The following is a 10,177-nucleotide window of genomic DNA, read 5'->3' as shown; positions in this document are numbered from 1 at the left end:
AAAGCTTGCAGAGACATGCTATAGACACCAGAACTACTACGTTTAGCTGTTGTGGTTCTGGTGACTATAGTGTCCCTTAATATAGAGGGGGGGAAAAGAATCAGCACAAAAGTGTCAAATAAAATGGTTGTATCATTATTCTAAAAATTAAAAAAAAGCACAACTTCTGACACAAATATATAGTATTTTGCAGATTACTTTTTTTATTTTACAATGTGCAGATAGTACTGTACTACTAACCCCTCCATCCATCCCTCCCTCCCACCACTTGGTTATCCCTCCCCTTCTTCAACCACCCAGCACTCTTACTCACATAAAAGCAAGCAAGTACCATATTTTTCACCCTATAAGACGGACCTAGATTTTAGAGGGGGACAATAAGAAAAAAATATTTTTCCTGACACCTCAGGTCAGTCTAACAATCAGACCCCCAATGTTAATAAGACCCCAATAAGACCTCAGATCAGACCCCAAATCAGACCTCAGCTCAGACCCCAATGTGAATGACCCCCAATCAGACCTCAGATAAGAGCCCCATGCCTTTCATCAGCCCCTATATCAGCCCCCATATGCCTCATATCAGCCCCCATATTAGCCCCCATATGCCTCACATCAGCCCCCCATATCACCCCCCATATCACTCATATCAGCCCCCATATCAGCCCCATATGCCTCATATCAGCCCCCATATGCCTCTCTTCAGCCCCCATTTGCCTCGCTTCAGCCCCCATATGCCTCTCTTCAGCCCTCATATGCCTCTCTTCAGCCCCCAGTGCCTTCATCAGCCTCATATAAAGTAAAATTAAAAAAACACTTACCTTTCCTGCTCCGGACGCTGCCGCTCCTCACCGCCCACGCTCGGTCTTCCTCCTCTTCAGTCTGCTGTGTTGTGAACTGGCACGCACAGTGTAAGGTCACAGCGTGACCTCACAGCAGAGAGCCGAGGAACAGGAAGAGGTGAGTATAGAGCTTTCACTGCTTCCCGGCCCTCCAGGTAAGTCCTTCACTATGCGAGCCATGCCACTCACATAGTGAAGGATAGGATCGGGACACGGAGCCGGCTATTGTGGGCAGTGGCCAGCAGGGCTCAAGAGGCAGCTGCCTTGGGCCCCCCAGAAGCAACTGGGCCCAGTTTTAGCCAGTGACTGCCTAATGTACCTCCAGCCACATAATCACAAGTTCTTTTCTGTCAGGTGAATGCCTAATTTGTGGGGCCTGTACTCCCGTGGCCTAAAATAAAAATTTTCTAGGCTCCAGCAGGTCACATTTTTGAGAGTTTCCCTTTAAGATGCATAAAAATGGCCCCTGATTAAAATACATATTTTTTGTGGGAATTTTGGCAATGATCCCCCTCTTGTATGTCACTGTCCATGTTGGGGGACTATTTGTGCACTTCTAGTAAGTATTTGGTGGCTTCAAATATGAGCTGAAGGTTTTTCAGGTTCGCCTCCCATTAAAGTCAATGGGGCCCGCCGCGAAAGCAGTCCCGGCCTATGTTCGGCCATCACTAGTGAGCAACTCCCTCTCCCATCACGCAATGGTGGAGATCCAAAAACCTGTTGTGGATTCCTGAACCAGTGCCTGATCCACTTTGAGTTGCATGGGCAGAAGTTTCCCACTGAGCGGTCCAAGGTTGCCTTCATTGTGTCCCTGCTGTCTGATGAGGCCTTTGCTTGGGAAAATCCTATTTGGGAACATGGAGGTCCTGAGAGCACCAATCTGCATCAGCTATGCTGCGTCTACGACAGGGTTCCTTGTCTGTGGGTTTCGTACCCTGGCTGACGAACATTGCTTGGGGCATCATTTCTTAAGCTGGTCATACACTTTAGATATATTTTGGCCTAACCCCGAGTTGCATTGGCCATCAACCTGATGTGTATTGGGGTCGCCTGACTCTGTCTCAGCTGAGCATGCCTCTATGTCTATGATGGGATTGGGAGAGACAGCTATCTCTTGAATGCTATTTGGACAACAGTAATCTGACGTGTATGGCCGTCTTAATTTTCTGGAAAGGAGTATCCAAGAATCTCTCAAAATAATCATATTTGGATTTAAAAAAAGACATAAAAAATGAACTTCTTTACAGGTAAATTAGGCAAGAGGGATGAAACCAGGATTGTGTGGATCCTCTAAGGTCCTCCAATATTGGCCAGGGGTTTCTCAGAAGACAGCAAGAGTAATAGTAGAGATAAAGTAGTTTTAGGGTTTCCTGAGGAGGGTTACCTTTTTGGGGGGTTTCCTAATGTGGTAGAAAGGTTGCCAATCATGCTCTTGAGGAACCACAATATAGGCTGCATGACCAAGCCATTGCTATGTTCTCAACAATCCCTTTATATTTTTTAAGACCGATGTAGGTTTGGGGGAGGGTGAGATAGACAAAAAATGACTGAATGTCCCCAAACAGCATAAGACTTGCATACCAAAGTACAAGAGGGTCTTCAAGTGGGACCAGGCTCTAACACAATAATGGGCTACAAAGCTCCAGGAGAAGACAACTTCATTTAGAGGTAATTTTGGAGACAATCACTTGGTATATTCACATGGGATATTTCACATATTAGATCCTATTGACTTGATACGTCTTTTTTGCACAGTTAACATTGAACCCCAGTCTATATAAAATATATTTCCAAAATGTATGACCTTGAAGCTCTGCAGCAAGGACCTGCACTGAAACATCTAGGCTAGGTGGCCTTCTGCTCTGAATCGTGATAGGACAAGCTGAGGTTTTAGCTGAAATCTTTCTTCTTCTTAACAGTTCAAACAAGACGGGACTGATTTGGACATTATAAATGGTTATGCAAAGCAATTTGATTGTGCCTTCCCCATATGGCTTGAAAATGTCTTTGCCACTCTCACTATCTATCATCCAGACTACATAAAAGCCATTTTGTCCAGGCAAGGTGAGGAACAATTCTGTTAATATACATTTTTTATGTTTGCATTTTATTGCAATTCCTACTCAACTGCCCCACAGAGGCGAGGGGAAAGAAAATTTTTTTTTATTTAGTTTTACCTTGTCTTGGCTCCCTTCTTTTTATAACAGCAGATCCAATGTTTTCCGGTATGTCTCCCCATGGGCGCCATCCATATCTATTCATACATCTTACTGAGCCTTTATTATAAAAACATTTTTTAAATGTTCCTATTGTTATTCACAACTTCCAACCATCTCCTTGATGATATTTCAGGACTGGAGATGAACAAATCAATTCTCAAATTCATAAATTCATCCCAAATTTTCTAAAAGGTTTTGATTGAAACGAACTGAATTTTGTGTGATTCGAGAAAGAGAAGAGAAAGAGAAGGATGGAGAGAGACGAGAAAGAGAGGGTGAGAGGTAGAGAGAGTGACAGAGGGAGGGGGTGGGGGGGAGAGCTGAGAGGGTGGGTGGGAGTAAGAGAGAGTGGATGGTGGGAGAGAGAAAAGAGAGAGAGAGGGTGGGAGGAAGTGAGAGTGATGGTGGGAGAGAGACAAGAGAGAGAGGGTGGGAGGAGGGAGTGAGAATGATGGAGGGCGGGGGATGGAGAGAGAAACAATGTGGGAAGGAGGGAGGGAGAGAGACAGATGAGAGAGAGGATGGGTGGGAGGTGGAGAGGGAAACAAGGTGGGAGGATGAGAGAGTGATGGAGGGAGAGAGAGCATGAGAGTGACGGAGGGAGAGAGAAACAAGGTGGGAGGTAGGGAGAGGGAGGGTGGGAAAGTGGGAGAGAGAAACGAAAGAGAGTGAGAGAGGGTGGGAGGGAAAGAGAGTGACGGAGGGAGATGGACAATGAAACAGGGAGGGAGAGAGACGAAGGGAGGGTGGTAGAGAGACGAGAGAGAGGGTGGGAGGAAGGGAGAGAGTGAGAGTGAGAGTGATGGAGGGAGGGAGATGGACAGAGAAACAGGGAGGCAGAGAGAGAATGACGAAGGGAGGGAGGGAGGGAGAAAGAGACAAGAAAGGGAGGGAGGGAGATGGAGAGGAGAGAGAGACTTTACAGGCACTTTCAATTCGGGTTGAATTTATTGGAACTGAAATTGAATTGGCCATCTGATTTGGACCAGGATCACAATTTAAGAAATTTACTCATTTCTATTCAAGATCAATATTTAGTAAATAATAATTAGAGATGAGCAAATTTCCAAAAAGTTCAATTCGGCCAGTTCGCCAATTTTTTTAAAAGAAATTATTCACGGCGAATCGCGTAAAAAACCCCGGCTATTTCCTGGCTGCAGAGAGCCTTTATAGTGGTGTAGAACACTGTGCCTTGCAGTAACTGTAACACTGTGAGTCAGTATGACATGCAGATGACAGGAGTCGCACTTCACTGCACACTTCACTTATTTGTGCAGTCACGGGACCAACACTGACCAAATAACTCAAGTGTAAACTCAGCCTTACAGGTCAATGATAGCTCCAAGAAGCGCACTCCTTTTACACCGTCGTCAGCTGATTCCACATAGATGTCTACAGAACCTGTTCTATTAAACGCTTATACAAGTAGAGCCCCCGACAGAGTAGGGAGGGTGTCAGCAGTACGTTTGTGTTGACGTCACTGATTATTTTGCCCTTCCTCTGATCCGCCAGAACAATAACCCCCAAAAAACGGATCCTGTCTGTGAAGCATCAACCTTCACTAGGTCAGCATTTGGTCAGTAATCCATCAGTATTGATAAAGCCAAAAAAAAAACAGGAGTGGATCCAAAACAGAGATGACACGTGAATGGAATATTTGCATGTCTTCTGTGTTTTGTACCCACTCCTGCTTTTGGCTACCAAATAATACGCCAATTCTGATGCAAACTAGTATAGTATTGTTCAATGGAGAATGTTGTGTTCTGCCCCCTAGAGGAATAAAAGTGGAATTAACATAAATGCATACTTGTGCGGTGCCCGTGATGGTGGTTGGAGGTACAGGATATCATATTCCAGCTCCATGGGTCATTTTAAAGCTGGGGGCCTAGGTTAAAGGGGTGCACGGGTAGTAGGCATACCTAGACCATGACCATGATGCCTCAAGGAATCAAAGGCCTTCACATATACATATGCAGAAAGCTCCCTCTAGTGGTGGCTACCTTTTGAAGCAAACATACCTTCTGTGCTGAAGTCTTAAGAGATCTTTCCTGTTTGGGTAGACAGCAGGACAGTCCTGGTTTTATAGACTTGCCCAGTGCAAAGTAGTAGCATCTTTTCCTATTGCAGATACCGTACTGAGAAGATGACTTTGGTTTTTAGCTAAACAGGAAAATGTAAAAAATGATTGTAAGAAAAAAGATGTCATCTGTGTAGGCTTATGAGTAAGGCTTCTCGGCATTTGGCTACCTATGGTGGCTTTGTACAGATGATCCAATAACCTTAGATCACCTTTACCTATATTTTTGCAAAAAGCTCTGAAGAAAGGGTTAATAGAACTTAATGCTGAGCTGTAATTCATGTATCAACAGAGAAACAGTCGGTTGCACAATCTGACATTATATATCCACAATCTCACACCTGCTCCATGAATATACTGCAGTGTGCAAGTCCTGCCTTGACAATGCAACAATATCAATTACATTATATGTGTATATATATATATAAATCACAATGAATTTCTAGTGTCCGTTCTTTATTTAGGGCCAAACGACTGGACCAATCTACAAAAAAATTGCCACATAGGTAAATCAGGTGCTTCTGAAGGTTTCAGCTTTCTAGGACCTACTGTTCCTGAGATATTCATTTAAAAAAACCATAATACAAAAGCAAATATGGCACCATCACATGACCCCTATTGGCCATAGAAGCTGAGAGATCCTGTATCCACGGTTAGTTTAGTGGTAGGACCCCATGCGTGCTGAGACACCGTGATGCATGAGGGGCCCGATGTGTTCCTGACTGGAAGATATTAGCAAAGTTCTCAGCTTTTAACATCGGCCTGAGGAATTAGCTAGTATTGTCAGTTGCATATCATTTTGGTGCATTTTCTGCAGTGATTACTGTTATGGAGGAACCTACACAAGCAACAAATTAAATACACACATGTGAAGCAGCTTCATTCTGCTGATATATAGCTATCTACTGTATTTTTCAGCCCATAAGACGCAACTTTGTTTAAAAAAATAAAATAAGAAAGGTTTTCATCCGGGATAACTTTGTATGTGGCTTGATTCATGTGTCCTTCACAAAGACAAATCTTGGATGGATGGTCACAAGCCATCAAATACCCCCACATCATGACAGATCCTGCACTGAATTTCACAGTGGCTTGTAGGCCTCTCCAAGTCTCCGTCTAACTATTATACAACCTGGTGTTGGGCAAAGCTAAAAATAGGACTCATTAGAGAAGATGACCTACGGTCCAATCCTTATGGTCTTTTGCAGACTTCAGTGTGGCTCCTCTTTTCTTTTCATTGATGAAGGGCTTTTTTTGAGCTTTGCATCACTTCAGCCCTGCCTCTAGAAGCCTGTTTTGAACCGGACTCCCAATGCATTTCACCCCAGCTCCTGCTTGCTATTTTTTTTGTAGGTCACTTGATGTCATCCTACAGTTGTTAAGTGTGATTCAAATGAGGTGGTGGTCATCATGGTCAGTAGAGAGTCGTCTCCGCCCTCTGCCAGACTGTAGCTTTGTTGTTCCCAATGTTTGCTGCTTGACCTTGTTCTTATGAACTGCCATCTTTGAAATTTTAAAGGGGTTGTGCAAGAATGAGGGAGGTTTAGCAACCCCCCCTTCCTCCATTGTGCGGGATGTCAAAAAGGAAGCTTACTTATCTGCCTCCCGGGGTCAGCTCAACGCACCTTCTCTTGCAGACCTCCGATGCTCCGTTGGGCTCTAGTGATATCAACATCTGTAACAAAAACAGTTGCAAGCGGCTCACGCACCGAAGTAGAGATGAAATAGGTGCACACCCCTCTGGCTCACCCACAGCCCGTATAGATATCAAAATTAAAGTAATGTGTGTGGGGGGGGGCACTCAAATATCCGGGCCACATGGACTATCAGCCATAAATCAAGTAAAAATGATATTTAATGTAATATAAAACATTAAAAGCACCACACAATAAAATAAACTTGTATACTAAAATACCAAAAATAAAACCGCCAATAAGTATGAATCAGCAGCAATATATTAGCAGCAGTGGATATGGTCTATGAGCAGCAATATAGAATAACAGGATAGAAGAACCAGCAACAAAAAAATAGCAGCATAAAGGTGAATCTCCACCTGTGTTGTGACCGTGCTCATCTGCTCTTATAATAAATAAATAACGTCCTTCGTCACGTATTCAATCTTTCCATCCAGAGATATTCTCTCTATTATATATTGCGCAATTACACACAGAGAATCGATGTGTGTAAATGTACTTTACCACTCCACGCCGTATGCGGCTTCTCCGGGGTACCTCTTCCTCTTTGACCTGCTAGGACCTACGCGGAGTCCCATGTGATCCAGCCATCCTCTCTTGGCGTCCCACGGGATGGAAGCAGGAAGCATGGCGTGTTTTCTAGGTCCTAAAATTCCTTCGCTTCGCTGTATCAGAAGTATAATAGTTTGATCGATAGTTCCAAATTCGGATAATTTTTTATCGCCCCAATATTCGAGCCACATAAGTGAAGTGTAAATTTGTTTGCTGTCCTTTTTACCAAACGCGTTTCGGGGCCAACAGAAGGCAGCAAAAAAAAGAACATTATCGCATTTACTGCCTACCACCGAGGAAAGGGCGTTCTGTTGGCCCTGAAACGCGTTTGATAAAAAAGGACAGCAAACAAATTTACACTCCACTTAGGCGGCTCGAATATAGGGGCGATTAAGAAGATATAGAATAGAGAGAATATCTCTGGATGGAAAGATTGAATAAGTGATGAAGAATGGTATTTATTTATTATAAGAGCAGATGAGCACGGTCGCAACACTTTTCGTCCTAGCCACTGCTGGACATTCACCTTTATGCTGCTGGTTCTTCTATCCTGTTGCACATAGGATTGCTATTGATCTATTGCTATCTATATTGCTGCTCATAGACCATATCCACTGCTGCTGATATATTGCTGCTGATTCATATTTATTGGTGGTTTTATTTTAGGTATTTTAGTATATAAGTTTATTTTATTGTGTGGCGCTTTTTATGTTTTATATTACATTAAATATAATTTTTACTTGATTTATGGCTGATAGTCCACGTGGCCCGGATATTTGAGTGCCCCCCCCACACTCATTACTTTCATTTTGATATCAACATCTGGTTTGACATCACCTGCAGCCAATCACAGGCCGCAGCAGTGTCAGGCTCCCCTTGCGGCCATGTGACCCTTTGTCATGACACAAGGGGACCCCGACACTGCTGTGGCCTGTGATTGGCTGCAGGTGATGTCAAACCAGATGTTGACATTGCTGGAGCCCAGAGAAGCATCGCCTTGAAGAAAAGTAGCCGGTCCCGGGAAGCAGGTAAGTAAGCTTCCCTTTGCAGTTCCCGCAACCCCCCATTCTTGCACAACCCCTTTAAGGGTAGAAGCAATCTGACGCTCACTGTATCCCTCTGCCACTAAAGCTAAAGATGAACTCTTCTTTTCCTCACTCACAAGAACGGAAAATGAAATGGAGACGCAAACTTTCCCTAACAAGTTTTATAAACTGTTGCTCAATAAATAAGATTTGGTTAAAGCCTCATTCACACGTGTCCGTGATGTTATCCGTGATGGTCAGTGATTCACCTGTGAAGATGTCCATGAAGGGTTTATGTTTGGTCCGTATGTCCGTTTTACACTCTCTGTGTGTCATCCGTGTTTCACTGTACATTTCAAAATTAATTTTCATTGCATTTCCTCCCAATGGTCCGTGAAACACGGATACAACACGGGTGACATCCATGTTGCGTCCGTGTTTTCCAAGGATCCATAAACTATAGGCGTGATGGACAAAATAAAGCATGCTTCCATGCTAAAACCACAAACCCACAGACGGTGGTAAAACGGATGTGTGAATGCACACATTAAAATGAATGACCGCGAATGACTGATGTGTGAATGAGACTTTGGGTGATCGCCTACTCAGCACCTCAATGACTAGATAGAGGGGTGCCTGTGGGGGAATTCAACAAACACTGGAATGGAAAGGCTGTCATACTTGAGGAGATGCTCATTTAAGAAAAAATTGGAGAGGACGATACATTTTTTTCCAAAGCTGTATATACTATGAATAAAAATAATCTAATGCCATTATATGAAAAACCTGGAATATTTTGCTAAAATGGTCTTTGAATTTCCTGCAGTTCCCCAGCAGACCACCGCCTAAACGAGTTGTCCCATTGACTATGGGACAGCCACATCTATAGCATCCAAGGTGTCGGCAGTCTTATTATTTACCCACATGACTGCCTCCATGGCTGCATCTCTTCTGTGCAGGTGCTTTAGCGCTTGCATAATAGAAGATGTAGTCTGGGGAGGCAGTCATGTATGTGAGCAATGCCTCATTCACGCGTCAGTGTTCGGTCAGTGATTTCCATCAGTGATTTTGAGCCAAAACACAGAACAGGAGCAGATCTCTCCCTTATACCTTATGTCTGTGGAGGCTCCAATTCTGGTTTTGGCTCACAATCCCTGATGGAAATCACTGACCAAACTCTGACGTGTGAATGAGGCATAATCAGGAATCAAGAATCTTTCCATTCATTGACAGCAAGGTCCGACCAGTAGAGATTATAAAGTTCAGCACAACACTTGAACTTTAACAAGTGTTTAACACTGACAAATGTAAAGTTATGCACATGGGAAGGAATAATGCAAGTCACCCGTACATACTAAATGGTAAAACACTGGGTAACACTGACATGGAAAAGGATCTATGAATTTTAATAAACAGCAAACTAAGCTGCAAAAACCAGTGTCAGGCAGCTGCTGCCAAGGCCAATAAGATAATGGTTTGCATCAGAAGCGGCATAGATGCCTGTGATAAGAACATAGTCCTACCACTTTACAAGTCAGTAGTCAGACCACACATGGAGTACTGTGTACAGTTCTGGGCTCCTGCAAACAAGGCAGACATAGCAGAGCTGGAGAGGGTCCAGACTCCAGAGGAGGGCAACTAAAGTAATAACTGGAATGGGGGGGACTACAGTACCCTGAAAGATTATCAAAATTAGGGTTATTCACTTTAGAAAAAAAAAGACTGAGGGGAGATCTAATTACTATGTATAAATATATCAGGGGTCAGTACA

The sequence above is a fragment of the Bufo gargarizans genome, chromosome 7 (assembly GCF_014858855.1).
Source record: "Bufo gargarizans isolate SCDJY-AF-19 chromosome 7, ASM1485885v1, whole genome shotgun sequence".
In the NCBI taxonomy this organism is placed as follows: Eukaryota; Metazoa; Chordata; class Amphibia; order Anura; family Bufonidae; genus Bufo; species Bufo gargarizans.
Note: the sequence above shows the minus strand (reverse complement) of the source record.